Source organism: Acanthochromis polyacanthus, chromosome 14, assembly GCF_021347895.1.
Source record: "Acanthochromis polyacanthus isolate Apoly-LR-REF ecotype Palm Island chromosome 14, KAUST_Apoly_ChrSc, whole genome shotgun sequence".
Classification (NCBI taxonomy): domain Eukaryota; kingdom Metazoa; phylum Chordata; class Actinopteri; family Pomacentridae; genus Acanthochromis; species Acanthochromis polyacanthus.
Window position 1 is genome coordinate 38,256,870 of NC_067126.1, and position 17,082 is coordinate 38,273,951.

General features: G+C 38.6%; 2 long non-coding RNA genes across 2 annotated transcripts; both read left to right on the top strand.

Moving 5' to 3' along the window:
• The first annotated feature begins 758 nt into the window (after positions 1–758).
• On the top strand, positions 759–4,177 carry LOC110954601 (uncharacterized). The gene is made up of 3 exons (XR_002595934.2): positions 759–909; positions 2,082–2,171; positions 3,507–4,177. It is a non-coding gene; the product is annotated as an uncharacterized LOC110954601 (long non-coding RNA).
• Positions 4,178–5,204: 1,027 nt separating this feature from the next.
• On the top strand, positions 5,205–16,854 carry LOC127537175 (uncharacterized). The gene is made up of 6 exons (XR_007946782.1): positions 5,205–5,379; positions 9,206–9,294; positions 10,834–10,949; positions 13,155–13,386; positions 16,255–16,378; positions 16,734–16,854. It is a non-coding gene; the product is annotated as an uncharacterized LOC127537175 (long non-coding RNA).
• The last annotated feature ends 228 nt before the right edge of the window (positions 16,855–17,082 follow it).

The window sequence follows — 17,082 nt, forward strand, 5'->3', positions numbered from 1 at the left end:
CAGATTTTAAAAAAATTAAACCTTATTGGCAGTATTTTAATTTATGGAACTGAATAAATTCCACAGGGAAGTGATAGATAGCTTGGTTTCCTGGTTAAAAGGGTTTTAAAATTAGACTCTGCTTTTTTAAAAGTATATTTTGACATTCTTTCATTTCCCATATAAATGGATTGTGCTGTAAAGTCACAAAGTATTCCAATAATTTCCTAGAAAGCTACTAACTCAATTCTTAGAGATTCTGTGAAGGATTCTGTTATTTGATTCTAAATACTGAAGAAATTTGAGCCAGTGTATAAGAATACACATTCAATAAATGAATTGCAGCACATTGCTTTTATAATCTAGTGTTTATAAATCTTTTTTTAAAAAATCTTTTAATTTGCACACTATTTTCTAACATGCATGAAGTCCATAATTTGCTGCCAAGAGTGAAAAATCCACATTTCGTGTTGTTTTACTACTAAATAGCATAATAAATAGTTCTTTGCAGGTGTTTAAAGAGTAATAAACTTGAAAATCGAGAGCCAGTAAAACAAAAAAAGTGTTAATGTTTATATTGTGTAAATTGTTCTGGATTAGGTAAGATTTGTAATCTGCAGTGAAGTCATCTCTGCATATTCTAGTTTGCAGCTCATCTCAATCCTCTTGACTGTAAATATTCACCTGGTTACGTACTCATCTACACTTGTGTAACAGCTCAGCCAATCAGAGTGCAGATGTGCCCTCTAAGCCCCACCCCCTACGTCATCTGGGGTATGTAATTGGCTGTGTGCTTTTGTAACCGCTGGGCTATTAATATTGGAGAAAGCCAGGAAGCTCATCGGTGTGTTTACTGCTGCGGACAGTTTTTTTTATATCTCGAATAAAGGAGGGAAAACAAGGGAATAATGGTCTGACTGCTAATCAAAGGTAGGAATCATTTTATCGTTTTGTTGTGTACTAAAACAGTTCGTGGTTATGATCTTTCTGGTGACAAACAGCGGTGTTTACATTTGTTTCCGTGTGCTAGCTAGCTAAATGCCTAAATCGCTAGCTATGAGGAAGTCTTCTTTATTTATGTAACACTATATTATATGTATATCTGCAGCTATACAGTAATAATACGTAGTTATAAAGTACAGAGTACTACTGTGTAGTATGAACATGGACAACAGAAAGCGAAGGAGAGAATTGTCCCAGGACATCCGAAAAAAAATGATAGACAAACATCTTAAAGGTAAAGGCTATAAGACCATCTCTAAACAGCTTGAAGTTCCTGTGACAACAGTGGCTCATATTATTCAGAAGTTCAAGACCCACGGGACAGTAGCCAACCTCCCTGGACGTGGCCGCAAGAGGAAAATTGATGACAAATTGAAGAGACGGATCGTTGGAATTGTATCCAAAGAGCCCAGAGCAACCTCCAAAGAAATTAAAGGTGAACTCCAAGGCCAAGGTACATCAGTGTCAGATCGCACCATTCGTCGTTGTTTGAGCCAAAGTGGACTTCATGGGAGACGACCAAGGAGGACACCACTGCTGAAAAAAACTCATAAAAAAGCCAGACTGGAATTTGCAAAAATGCATGTTGACAAGCCACAAGCTTCTGGGAGAATGTCCTTTGGACAGATGAGACCAAACTGGAGCTTTTTGGTAAGTTGTAGTAGTACAAGCTTGAGTCTTCTTAGCTCCTTCATATTTCTCCAGTATATTTATTTTAAAACATATTATTTTCACCCATGCTAACCTGCGTTATACAAAGTGGTTAAAATTAGCTTTACCTTTAACCAGTAATTGTAATTCAGCTATGTAATATGTGTTAAATGTGAAGCTGTCCTGCGTTATGAGTACTTTAAATGTACTTGGATGTTTATATTTATGTCCTGTTACCTTCTGAGTTGATATTTTAGTTACTTTTTAGTTAAACTACTAAATGTACAGCATATGAAGAGAAGTTATTCATAATATTCTGGCTCTGTTTTTCAAGTAGTCAAGCTATCTATAGTTCAGATCACAGCATTCTTATCATCCATGTGAAATCAAAGCTGCTGAGGCAAAATTAACCCACAACATATTTACAGTACTTCTATTTTACATTGCAGCTACCATCTACGTGGTGAGGAGGATCCGGGCTTCCATTGCTGAAGGAGAGCAACTGGAAAAGCCCATCATCACACCATGTAGTGCAGTAGGTAAGACAGCAACAACAGCAGCTACTACAGCTTCTGCAAGGAGCACCTAAAGGGAAATAGTAGAACGTTATTACCTCCGCCAAGGAGGTTATGTGACACCCGGCATTTGTGTGTCTGTCTGTTAGCAAGATAACTCAAAAACGCCTGTTCAGATTCACATGAAATTTTGAGGGGATGTAGACTATGATAAGAGGAAGAGATGATTTAATTTTGGTGGCAATCCAGAAAGGATCCTGGATTCTGGATCACTTTGAATTTTTTAGTATGTCTTAGTATGTGGTCCAAAATAGGACAAAAACATCATAGGTTAGTATGTCGTCCAACAAATTGGAGCAAGGTGTCCAGATAGCTCAACTGGTTTAAGAAGGCGATTTGTAAACAGAACTGTGTCAGAGACGCAGGTTTGATTCCAGTTCATGATCCTTTACCGCATGGGTTTCCTGTTTTCCTCTCTATCCTTGGCGGAGGTCTGCACTCTGAGTGCTTTTCTAGTTTAAACTGTGGAATTCTCTTAACCCTCGTGTCGTCCTGTGGGTCAAATTGATCCCTCTTAAAGTTTGAAAATGTGGAGAAAAAAATAATTTCACGGTGAAACTTCGGATGTCCACATTTTCAACATTTTTGGGAAATTTTTGAACATTTTTTGGTAGAAAAAAAGAAATGTTAAAAAATATTTCTTAAGAACATTCACAAAAAAAATCTACCAAAATTCAGCGAATTTTACTGGATTTTGGTAGATTTTTTTATGTTCTTAAAGAAAATATTAAAAGTTTCACAGATATATATGTACTCACTTCAGATTTTTTTGGAAGATTTTTACTCATTTTTAAAAAATATTTACAAGAATTTTCTTGCCAAATTTTTTTTTTTTTTTAAAAATAAAACCTTTAATTGAAATTTTCAAGGAACTGTTGGAATTTTCTTCAGAAATTTAAGGAATTCTTTTGCTAAAGTTTTGGATTTTTTTCAAACAAGGAAACAATATTTTTTGGTGCCTGTAAATGAGGACAACAGGATGGTTAAATTAGCAGCTATCTTACCTTTTGCAGGACAATCTGCTTACCTTAGTCTTCGGACGATGTCAGACTTTTGTTAAATGTTAATAGAACTGTGTTTCCAAAAATCCTAATTTTGTGATATTATATACCGGTACATGTATCCAATAAGCATCTAAAACTTTTTATACATAAACATGCTCTGATGTCAGTGATCCTGCTTTATCTAACCATTATGTCATGAAGCGCGTTTATAAGATTAGAGGTATTAGAGGTAAAGACCTTGGATCATTATAGTGTACATGTCACCGACCCACATGTGTTTCTCTTTTCTGCTCAGCTGACATGAGGGCGGGTGGCAAGTCTCGTGGAAACGGCCTACCTGCTGCACTAAGCTCAGGACCTGATGAAGGTGCTGGTGGAGCGGCAGGCCTGGGAACGTCCTCGGAGACAACCGTGCAGAAGTGTGGCTCCTGACGTTAAAGATCATGCTGGACACTGGGACTGTGGTCAACTCAGTGGCACAGTTTCATTTGTTTTCTTTTCATTTTATCAGCACAGGACGACATAATGGTGTCAATCCAAAAATATACAAACTAAGTTATGTAATATGAAGTTATTGTTTACTTTCCTGTGTCCATGTTGTACCCGGTATCCAATGTCCAGCTCAGGATGACTCGCATGTCGGCCTTTTTCACAGCAAACATTTTGACTTCCCATCACCGCAGCAAAAAAAAAAAGGTGCAACTAATAACACTAAGTAGTGAATCTTCTACGTTTAATTTTGCTGGTGAGCTGCCATGCAAAGTGCTACAGGGCCTTGCTTTTATATGTGTAAATCCAGTGAAGACATCTATGCCATTAAGTGTGTGTGGTTTAGTCGACATGTGTTCTGTGAGAAAGGCTTGAATTTAAGTGCTACAGCGTTTGAAGGTCCGCTCACCAACCTCTCTCCAGGGACTGAGCAGGTCTGATGTTTCTGTCGGTACATCAATAAATTTTAAGAAAATACTGTTGGAGTGGTATTTATGTACTTGCATGAGGCATATTAAGCCAAACTTAGTGTCTTCCAACTAATCAACCTTTTTTTATGGTCTTTTTGGTAAAACTAGCAGCATTAATGAGGATTTCATTCCATTTTCCATGAACATTGCTATATTTTGTATACTAAGTTATAAGCAAATGAAAAATTATATTTTATTATTGTGCGTTTATTTTCAGCTTTTTATTTCACAGTATGTAAGAAGCAAATATAACCAAACGTCGTCACTGGCGAATGTAGTATTAAAGTGTAACAGTACTAGCAACAAAATAGCAAAAAATTAATAATAGCAAAAAGGATCATGATGAAAATTAAGTTGGCAAAATATTAAAAACTGAAGCAATTAAATCGATTGTAGAGGTTAGCCACTGGGCCCAAGCATACAAGAACTGGACAGCCAGGAACTGGAAGAAGATTCTGTGGTCAGATGAGTCCAGTTTACAGCTTCATCTTCCTCCTGCTAGTGTGAGGTCACGCAGAAGTCCAGGCGAAGCATTATCTCCAGCATGTACAGCACCGACTGTCCAGCATGGTGGAGGCAGTATCATGGTTTGGGGATGCATGAGTGCTGCTGGTGTTGGTCATCTCCCTGCAGCTATTCAAGAAGAATGACTGGAGATGATCCCTCAAAAGTGTGAAAGACTGGTGGGGAAAATGCCAGCCAGGATTAGAGATCTACTGCATGTGAATGGCAGGACCACTAAATATTAATTTGATGATGTGATGGTTTATTTATTTGTTGTTCAGTTTTAAACACATTCTCACATTCTCTCAATGTTGATAACTGACATATTGAAGCTGTCAAGAATTATTTTTTCAGTTTTTCTTGTAAACAATAAATAAAAAATATTTGTCTGTGTCTGTCAAAGGCACCCACACATTTTCAAACACAAAAACAAAGATTTTTCCACCACTGTATTCACTGCACAAAAAGGAATAACATTTGCGCGGAACAGACTATGACCTCTTCGTGTTCTCGGGTTGTTTTTCTTGGACGCACTTCCGGCGTTCAACGGATGTTGCTAAGGAATATTGCAGCGCTTGTTGAGTGGGACAGAGGAAAATGCGTGCCTTCTGTGCTTGCAAGCTGCTGCTGGATACGTTCGTGGGAAACTAGCCGTCTGCATTTGACAGATCCTGCGTGTAAATTTCACGGGAGGCTTGGCCTGAGGTGAGCTTTAGCTTCATTACGTGCAGCTAGCATCATGGATTGGGCGCAAACGGAGCTAGCTCTGTCGGCTAGCGCTAGCTAATCAGATTTTTTTCACTTTCTCTTATGTTCAGACAGAAAAATACAAACTTAAAATCAAACTAGTGGTCCTTGCATGGCTGTTCAACTATACTATGAAGGTTTGTTTGGAATAAATTGCGATACGTGCGATCTGTGCAACAGCTTCCCTGACAAAAGAAATATTTAGAAGGTGTTGCTGCTGTATTGAATGGCTCACTTCTGCTTAGTTGCTAGTTTTACATTTATATCCCTTTAAAAGAGTTATTTCACCTGGTCTGATTTCCCACAGGTTGTTGCAAAATGGGAGATCCATTTAAATCGCTAAATACGTTTTTACATACGTGGTGTTTTGGTGCAAAACAATAAACTGACAAACTAGCAAAGAGAAAATTTAAAGAAGGTTTAAAAAAAACAAGTGTGACAAGTCAAATTAAAAGTAAATGTCGGAAATTAGGGCTATAGTGGAATCCAAGCCTCCAAACATCAGACATAAATGGCAGATGCTTCACCTAGACTGGTGAAAATGTCCAGTCAGAGAATCACAAAAACAATATTTAATTGGGACATGTAAATGGTAAAAATGGTAAATGGTTGTATTTATATAGCGCTTTTATCCAAAATTTACCCTTTCACACACTGATGGCGGAAGCTGCCATGCAAGGCGCTAACCACGACCCACCAGGAGCGATTAGGGGTTTGGTGTCTTGCTCAGGGACACCTCGACATGAGCATCGAACCGGCAACCTTCCAGTGAGCCATGCCGCCCCCCTAAATATAAATGGTTGTATTTATATAGCGCTTTTATCCAAAGCGCTTTACATGATATGTCACATTCACACACTGATAACCACAACCCACCAGGAGCAATTAGGGGTTTGGTGTTTTGCTCAGGGACACCTCCACATGAGCTCGATGAGGATGAAGATCGAACCGGCAACCTTCCAGTTACAAGACGGCCACTCTACCCACTGAGCTATGCCGTCCAATACATGTCCAATCATCCCTGAGCCAATGAGCCAAAATCTTTATTTCATTTGAACAACTCTTCATTTATTTTTCATAATAGGCTATTCTGTGATGTTCAGGAGATGAGGAGTAATATGTTTCTTAGATTTGGAGAAAAGTGGTCTGTTGATATTTGGTGTAAACCAATGCTGCTCCAGAGAAGGTCAGACTTTGTTTGCGGTGTAATTTATAATGATTTTCATTTGATGTTTTACTGTCCTGTATAGAAAGGTATCAGAGAGGTACTTACCAGGAAGATGTCCTCTGTTTATGCTGATTTCTTTTGCTCAGATGACCATGGACAAGTAGAGTTGTGTTTTAGAAGAGGAACCTTTTCCATGGCAGAACTTCTTTGCCATTCTCAGTATAGGAGACAGCATATTTAGTTTGAGAACTGAGCAGCAGATTAATGCGTGTTCTGGATGTATTGCTGCAGTGGTTGTATATTGGTATCTTGGCACACTTGTGTGCATGACATGAAAGTAAAGATATCATATCATTAAGTAATAAAGTTGTTTTTGCGATGTTACAGCTGCCAACCAGAGCACAGGTGGCGCCACTAATTGTTAACAACAACTGCTTAGGTCTCCTTTGTCTTTTTCTATTAATAATGTTGTCACAATATCAAAAATTCTAATTTTGACGTGATACTTGACTAAATCTTTTGCTATCGTAGCAAAATCCTCAAATATCAGGAAAAGTAATGCAATAATCCATGACAGAATTTGCAGCGTATTTTTCTTGAAAAGTATAAACGTGTGAAAAGAAGCTATAAAACAGTAGGAAGAATGACTTTTTTAACTGAAACATATTCACAGTTTTTAATATCCAACCAGAACTGGACAAACTCTACAATAAAATCACTTCTTTTTGTGTCTCTCTCCACCTTCACAGATCACATTGCTGCTTATAAAACATTCAGTCCTTGCAGATATGAGTGCAGCAATACTTTAGTGAATATTTTTTCACTCTTTCTCCAGGAAATCAGTTGATCGTTATTTGCTACTGTTGCGAAATGCTTCTGAACATCTGACTCTTTTCAGCTTGCGTGCTAACATAAAGCTACCATTAAAGGCTTCATTTGCGTATACGGATGCTTTCCATGTTGTTAAAAATGGCGAAAGTTAAACTCCCGTGGTGTCGCCTAATAAATCAAACTTGTTTTTATTTGGTTGCATGATTTATGTGATATGCGTCTGCTGTACACACAATCTGTCAGCGGTCGATGTCTCGCCTGGATTTGCGGCCGTGTCTTGGGGCTGTACAACAAAAAAAGCAGTTGACGTGCCTGCTTTGCCTGCAGGGAGTGAAATCGGAGCGCTGTAACCTCCCTGTCTTACTGCCGTCTCACTGTGCCACATCAGTGTTAGTCATCACAAAGCGTGCTGATAAAGCGTGCACAACACTGCTGGTCAAGTAAAAGTACCAGACAATAATAATAATAATAAATAATAACTTTATTTATATAGCAGCCTTCACTTTGACATTTCACACATGCACAGAGACAATCAAACAAAGCTCTAGGAGACAAATCAGAGCAGTCAATTAGAAATAAATAGTAAAAATGAGAATAAATGAAATGAATAATTTGATAGGTTGGCAACTCAAACAAGGGAACTGGGCAGTTTGAAATTTAAAAGTCAAAAAAAGAGAGAGATGACATTATACCAGAGAACCAGGCAGCTAAAAGTCAAATAAAACCAGAGAGAACATCAAAAATAAACAGAGCTTAATACAGAATAAAACACTGACACTAATTAAAGCTAAAAGTAAAGTGAATGGCAATAGTAGGAACAGTAGGAGGCGGCTGTGGCTCAGGTGGTAGAGCGGGTCGTCCAACGATCGAAGGGTTGGCGGTTCGATTCCCGCACTCGCCTAGTCATGTGCTGCATGCCGAAGTTTCCTTGGGCAAGATTCTGAACCCCGAATTGCCTACCAGTGACTGTTCCACTGGTGTGTGAATGTATACTGACTGATGTTGCAGGTTGATTAGCAACCTGCACATTAGTGTGTGAATGTGTGTGTGTCTGGGTGAATGGGAGCAATTGTTGTAAAAGCGCTTTGAGTACTCTGATGAGTAGAAAAGCGCTATATAAGAGCAAGTCCATTTACCAATAGTTCAACAGGTATGTTCTTGTTTTTAGCAGGGCTGGACCCAAATATCCGAATATTCGTTCGCTACGGCGGCATCCGGATACTAATCCCCCCCCAGAAAGAATATTCAGCGTTACCGTATTCCCTCCGCCTTCAGCCCACATCGGCCCACATCTGCTCATCCCGTCCTGTGATCACATAAACATATACACATATGTCTATAACATATACACATATGTCGATGTGATCACCCCCTCCTCCCCCAGACGAAAATATTCAGAGCTCGTCTCTTCCTTTCACCTTCGGCCCACAGTTTAACTGAAGACAAAACGAAGGCAAAAGTTGGACCCGGGAGACCAGACGAACGGATCCGAATATTCGGGCCGTCTCCGCCACAAGACGTTTAGGGGGCGTAACGAATATTCGGATATTCGTCTTTAATAGGGCCCGAATATTCGGAGGCCAGAAACCACTATTCGGGCCAGCCCTAGTTTTTAGGAATACAAACAAAGCCTTCAAGTTGCCACCCAGTTTTTTTACGCTCATGTTTTTATAAAGGGTTTAGTTTGTATATTACTGCATGTCCTTTTTGTCATGATTGCTGACTTGTTTTTATCATTAACCCTGGAGCTTACTCTCTTCATGTCTCTGTGTGTTTTTCTTGCAGTGTTTTCGCTGTGCCTTACCAACTCGTGGACCATGATGGAGCGACGAAGAGCCTTAACTATTCCTTTTACTGTTGACAAGGATAACATGGTACGTGTTCACTGAACGCTTTCTGAACTTTCCCGTTTTTGTGACATAAATGTTGTCTTCTGAGCTTTGCTGTGTGCGATGCATTTCCTCTTGGCTATGGTGCCGTACTGATGCTTGCTTTGTGGCTGCTGTCATCACTGGTTAACTGGGATTCTTTAATGGGTTTTCTGTCGCTCAGGCTTTCTGTTATAAGAATTCTGATATTCAGTAGCTGCACAATCTGCAGTAAGACCAGGACATTTGACAATTTAGCGGCAGAAAAGTCCATTCAGATAAAGTTCACATGTTTTAGCAAAACGTCATGAACAACCTGAAATTTATTAAGAAAAGTAAATTCAATTTCAGCAATTTTATGCCTCAGTTTATCATTTCCAAATTAGATCTACAAAGGAACGAAACATTTAGGCACAGCTATCTGCAGCTGAATTATGTAGTATTTTACTTTATGATCAAAATGACAAAAGTCAGACAAAAAAGAGAAGATATTACAAAAATCAGACGCAAAACGACAAAAACGAGACACAAAATGAAGACAAATGACACGAAACAATCAAGAAAGAGACAAAAAAATTAGACAAAAGTTACAAAGCAACAAAAAAATGGACAAATGATAAGAAATGAGACAAAAAAATTACACAAATGACACAAACAAGACCAAAAATGACAAAAGCGAGGAACAAAACAACAGAAAAGGGGACTAACAACACAAAAAAAGCACAAAACAACAAAACATCGAATAAAGCAGAACACAAAATGACACAAAGGAAACACAAAATGACAAAAACATGAGACAAGTGACAAAAATTAGACAAAAAACAACAAAAACAAAACAAAATATTATAGAAATGAGACACAAAATGACAAAAGAACAATAAACAATCTAGTATTTTATGATCAAAACAACTTGTCATGGTCTAGGAATTATTTTACATTTCTAGTTTTACAAATGTACAATTTGCGCGTTTTTTTAGTCAAAAGTTCAGTTTATCATTTTCCAAATAGGAGACGTTGAAACTAGACAGTAGTGATTTATTTCTGAAAATTGACTCAGAAGCTGTTTGTGTTTCTGGAATAGTGGCCCATTCATTATCAGTTAGTTTACTTGTTACTAAATCACGTTATTCATTTGTTGCTACAAATGAATACATTGGAAACATTTAGACTCCTTAGTACAAGTTTAACTAACTGCAGCTTGCTACACAGACACACATGCTGACCGCAGAATGAACTGCAGATCAATCAGCTTTGCTTTTTTGCTCTTGCCGTTGCTGCACTTCCACGTTAGAGTTCATGAGCTTTTGGATGTTGCCTGTCACACATTTTGTACAAGCATGGTAACTAACCGCTGTATGAATTTTAGATGGAAAACCCACTCAGAATCCCCATGACATGTCTTTCACCAGACTGTGGAAAGTTTAGAAAGACAGGTACACAGCAATGTCTCTGCTCACCGTCTTACCCCATCAGCACACGTTGTGGTGGTGAAATGGTATTTCAGGCTTACCTGCGGACTAACGCTGTTTTATTCCCCTGGGAAAGGTTTCCTGGACTGCGTTTGCTGGCTGCAAATTGAGACACAGCAGTTTACGGCATAAAAATGGGTCCACGACGTTCGATCAGAACCGCGCAGCTATGATCACCATGGAGATGAACAGGTGAGCAGACAGCAGAGTTCTGACGGATTTCTCTGGCCATTGTTCTGCCCATGAGTTGAAATCTGTGCTGTTGTTTACACTGGGTTTAGTCGAGTTTAATCTGTTGTTTTCAGTGTAATTCATTGCAGTTTCATAAGCTTTCACAAGGTGGGGCACTCACACTTAATAATAAAGAGTTGTTAATGAGGTGGTGTACAGCAGGGCGGCTTAGATGTGGTTCAGGTTTAGTGACAGTTAAATATTTAAAGCAGAAATATTATTACATTGTAGTTAATTTACAGTAAACGGTTCAATTATGTGACGTTATCAACATCCAACTGTGCCAGAACAAAATGATAGTTTACAGGTTGTTTTATTTTTGTGGGCAGGCACGCTTTAACGCCTCCTGTTGTCTCATTTAATGGGCACCAAAAAAAAATACTGTTTACTTATCTGAAAAAAAATCCAAAAATTCCTCAAATTTCTGAAAATTTCCAAACCTCCAGGAAGAAAATTCCAACAATTCCTTAAAAGTTTCCCTTAAAGTTTTATTTAAAAAAAAAAAATCCCCCAAATTTGGCAAGACAAATTGTTGTAAATATTTTTTAAAAAATGAGTAAAAATCTTCCAAAAAAATCCTAAAATATCTAAAAGTGATTACATGTATGTCAGTAAAACTTCAAATATTTTGGGAAATCTTTAAACATTTTTTTGGTGGGGAAAAAAAGAAATGTTTGAAAATGTTTCTTAAAAGCATTCACAAAAAAAATCAACCAAAATCCAGCGAAATTCGCTGGATTTTGGTTGATTTATCTATAAATCTAAATCTATACATTTTTTCCACATTTTCAAACTTTAAAACGGGTCAATTTTTGACCTGCAGTCAGTCAGACCTGTCAGTATGTTACTTTGTGCATTTCGACAGGTGGAAGTAACTTATTTTGAAAAAAATGACCTCTATCCTTGATTAATAAAACTGTACCAAAGGATTTTTTTAATGAAGTTACTGCTTTAATTGATAACTCTTATTTTCTTTTTCCAGTGTCCTTCCGGCCATGTGTTATCATTACATCTTCTCATCTGGTGTTGTGTCTATTACAGAAATATTGAAAAACATGCCCTCCTCTCACAAGAAATTTAAGAGCTTTTTTACATGATATTGGTTTAATTGTTTCAATGGAGCAAACCAACTGCATAATGGGACAGAAGAGTTCTTGATTTTGGCACAATGTGGTGCAAGTGACGCAGCAGCCCCGCCACTACTGAATTACTGCAGCTTAGGCATTTGATATACGTAATATGTCGCTACTACTACTTTCTAGGTGGGTCGTACGGACCACCTGAGGTTTGTCTTTTGGTACCTCAAGACATTTGCTATTTCAAAAAGCCAATTTGTTTATATATGCCTCTTGTTTTTGTGTACAGTATTGGTTTGTTTTTGTGTACAGTTTTGGTTTTGTTTTTGTGTACAGTATGTTTGTTTTTGTGTACAGTTTTGGTTTTTTTTGTGTACAGTTTTGGTTTGTTTTTGTGTACAGTATTGGTTTGTTTTTGTGTACAGTATTGGTTTGTTTTTGTGTACAGTATTGGTTTGTTTTCGTGTACAGTATTGGTTTGTTTTTGTGTACAGTATTGGTTTGTTTTTGTGTACAGTTTTGGTTTGTTTTGTGTACAGTATTGGTTTGTTTTTGTGTACAGTTTTGGTTTGTTTTTGTGTACAGTTTTGGTTTGTTTTTGTGTACAGTTTTGGTTTGTTTTTGTGTACAGTATTGGTTTGTTTTGTGTACAGTTTGGTTTGTTTTGTGTACAGTATTGGTTTGTTTTTGTGTACAGTTTGGTTTGTTTTCGTGTACAGTATTGGTTTGTTTTTGTGTACAGTATTGGTTTGTTTTGTGTACAGTTTTGGTTTGTTTTTGTGTACAGTATTGGTTTGTTTTGTGTACAGTTTTGTTTTTTGTGTACAGTTTGTTTTTTGTGTACAGTATTGGTTTGTTTTTGTGTACAGTAGCTGCGTTTAAGCACCATGACTCAACGCCGAGCTTATCACGACTCCACATGTGGCTTATCTATACCAGCTGACCCCTCCCTGGTGATCAGCTGATCCACAGAAAGTCTCATCTGCAAATGATAGCTGGAGCTTTACGTCAAAATATCTCGATGGGAATTGCAGAGAAGACGCTCCCTTGGGAAGGTTGTGAATAAACATTTGTCTGTTTTGTCCTTCAGGAGGCAACCCCTTCTGGTCCTAAGAGACGTCCTAAAGACAGAAGCAGGCCAGGCTTACATAGCCAGGATAAAAAGAGCCATACGATGAGCAACAGAGGACTAAGTACGAGGAGGGAGAGTGTTCGGAGCAAAGAGACTCCTCTGACCTACAGCGACACTAAGACGAGGAATAATAGGAGCAAAAGTGAGACCCCTAAACGAAACCAGAAGACCACCCCGTATCCACTCCAAGGTAGGAAAGCATCCTTAAAGGAACAATCTGGAGGTTTTTATCCAACCTTTTATGGCCCGTTTACTTGGCATAAAGCCTGGAAGGAAGCAAAATGTGATGACCGGAGCAGTTAACATGTAATCTAATGTGTTATTTGAAGTGTTTTGTGGTTGATTCTGTGCTGTGTGATGGACTGTTATCATCATGTTATGACCATTAGGTTGCCAGGTAACCAGTAAAGGAGTTAAAGACGTGACTGAACAAACTAAGATCAGACTGCGGGGAAAGCTGATCAGTCTGTGCATGATGGAAACAGATTCTCCCACTTCACAGTTAGCAGCCTGATCAGCTGACTCCACGCATGGAGCCTTATGTTCTAAAACAGGAGCGTCAAACTCGTCTTAGTTCAAGGTTCCACATTCAACCCAGTTTGGTCTCCAGTGGGCTGGAGCAGTAAAATCACAGCATAACAACAACTCCTAAATGTTTCCTTTGTTTTAGTGCAAAAAGTACATTCAGAGTAAAGATTTATCTTTGACAAAACATCATGAAAAACCTGAAATTTCTTAAGAAAATAAGTTCAATTTCAGCAGCATTCAGCCTCAGATGATCATTTATACATTAGATCTATGAAGGAATAAAACATTTAGTCACAGGTATCTGGAACTGAACGATATAGTGTTTTACTTTATGATGAAAATGACAAAACTCAAGACGAAAAAAAACAAAACAAGACAATATTACAAAAATCAGATGGAAAACTACAAAAAAAGACGAGACAAGCCACACGAAGCACGACAAAAAATCTGACAAAAATTACAAAGCGACAAAAAAATGGACAAATGACAAAGATGAGACAAGAAAATTACACAAATGACACAAACAAGACCAGAAATGAACACAAACGAGAAATGAAATGACAAAAAAGTGGACGAGCACACAAATGAGACAAAAAAGACACAAAGCGACAAAAACATAAAATAAAACAAAACACAAAATGACAAAAATAAGACAATAAACACAAGTGAGCCACAAAGGAAACACAAAATGACGAAAGTCAGACAAAAAAAAATCAACAAAAACAAGACAAAATATTACAAAATGAGACACAAAACAACAATCTAGTATTTTACTTTATGATCAAACAACTTGTCATGGTCTAGAAATTATTTTTAATGTATAGTTTTACTAATTTACAATCTGCAGTTAATGTCTTTTACACTTTGAGGGCCGGATTGGACCCTCTGGAGGACCGCTTTTGGCCAGGCGTAAATAACCGTGACGTCACCCGTTGGTTTCAACGCCAAGAAAATGAAGCCCGGATTTTGCTACTTCCTGGTCGCCGTTTTGGATTTTTTGGAGCCAGTGACGTAAAAAGCGTCATCGAACAGACTGGACCAGAGAGCAACTAGGGGCAGGATTGGCTGAGGACTCTCTTATCCCGCCCACATTTTACTGCAGAGGCTTCTGTTGCTGTCTATCAAGTATAGCCACGCCCCCTGGCTCCGCCAACTTTAAGGATTTATTTAAAATTCAGTATTGATTTATTTTAGATCGGCCACCTGATCTCTCATTTTTGACCATGAAACTAACGGGAAAAAATCCTGAGCTGTAGAACATCAGTCTATCAAATTTTATTTTCTCCAAAAATGAATTGGGGTCTATGGAGCAAAAGCTTTTTGGAGCCACCCTAGCGGACGGCGTGATATTGCAAGTTTTTGACACTTCCAGGTTGGCTTCAATTCTGGAGCTAGATGCTACGTCCATCTTTATACACAGTCTATGCTTTTGGCCTGCGAGCCGCATGTTTGACACCCCTGTCCAAGACATGTTTTAAGACATAAAAATATTCTGCTGGGGATGTTGTTTTTCGCTAAAAAAGATACTTATTTTGTCGGAACTTCTTTCTCTCCCTTTGAAAATCGGAGATCTCTGAACGTGTGCCAGAATCTTTCATTTTAAAAGTTTTTCTGTTGAAATCAAATTTTCGATGTACTGGAAGTTTTAAATTTCCATGAGACAGGTGTGAGCTGAATTTTGGACCATGATCGGTTTCTAAGATCGTCGTTCTTCCACAAAGTCCTGCTTGTACGAACACGTCCGATATCAGATTTAATAAAGCGTGCGCGCAGAGAAAGTTTCCTCCTTCAGCAGATGAATGTGTAAACTCCTTCAGATGCCAACCCTGTTCTGCACAGTGAAGGTCAAATGTTCAGTGAGGTAACAAAAAGCAAAACACACTTTTGAGTGGAGACAGGCTTAAAAGGTTCATAGAGAAAAGATCTGTGGATGTTTGTTGAACTTTTCCCGGTTATTTTTCTTGTACTTTCATGCCTTTTTTTTTTTGACAGGATATGTTTGGCATCAAGTCTTTCTGCTTTTGTCCCAGCTTCATTCCGAGAACTTACAGGATCTCTTCAATATTAATCATAATCTTATAGAAATTACTCTCGCCATTAAGCACCGGCTGTGAATAATGAGTCAGAAAATGGATTTCTACATTGCAGGAAAAGCTCGATTCTGAAAGCTAAATTCAGCTGCTTCTTTTCTGTGGCGATGCTACCACAAGCTCAGGATCGTGCGGTGGGTAATATTTTACACAAACCAGAGCAAAAATGACCACGAACGCAGCGGGGGGTATTTTTATTAGGGTAATTTCATCTATTTTGTTGTAGATTAGTTTAAGGAGGAATGGCTTTTTAATGCAGTTTGGCTCGGTCAGCTGTTTTCCAGGCAGAAGATGTGATGATTTTATTTGGAAAATGCCTCAGGATCGTGCGTTTGCTTTAGGAGCTTTGATGTTTCGAGATTGTCGTCTTGGGATGTTGTGTGCTGCGTCACGTAGCCTTTGCTGTACATAAAGCATCATAAAGATCCTTCCGTTCTCAGGCCAAAACCCAGGAAAGAACTACAAAAGGCTCAGGAGAAGAGGACAAAGAAGAGAGCAAAGCATCGAGGAGGTGGTGCTGGGAAAGAACGACAGGGAAGACGACAAAATTCGCTGAGGTTGTAGGTGAGTAAACATGAAGAACTCATTGATCTCTCCACCTCTTTGGACTTCTATCACCTTTCTTACTGCCTGGAATGTCCTCTAATGTCAGGGACGTCCCAGCTGGAGACATTTATTCTCAATACTGGCTTTTATTCAGAGTAAATAAACAAACGCCACACTTTATAAAATCTGACTAAACAGCGTATTTCTCCTCTGCTTTTTACTTCTTGTGTACGTCTGATTCACAGTTTGTTCCTATGTTTTTGGGATCTTGTCATACTTTGACGACGGGCTGTTTCATTTTGTAGGTTGTCGACGTTGTTCCGTGTTTATTTTTAGCGTCACAGGTTGCTCCGTGTTTGTTTGTCTCATCCAGATTGTGGATTGTCAGTAAGCTGGGAGCCCACAGAGAACACAGGCCGGCTGTGAAGACTTCTCCCCCGCCGGCATCAAGGACGGGTGGACCGATTCAGAAAAAAGACGAGCAGCAGAATTTGGTGGGCACCGCTTCTAAAACTCACACGAGTACTGGACCGATTCCTGCAGAGGTAGCGGAACGAGATCCCAGATGTGCGCCTCGTTATTTAACCGCGCTGCAGCTTTCCATGTTCATGGTTTGAATATGTCCTTGTATCCCTCTTTTTTTTAAAAGTCAGTGTCTGTCTTACGAGGCCACGGCGTTTTCAAGGTTTCATCCGTGCCCGTTAAAGCCTGTGCATCCAGCA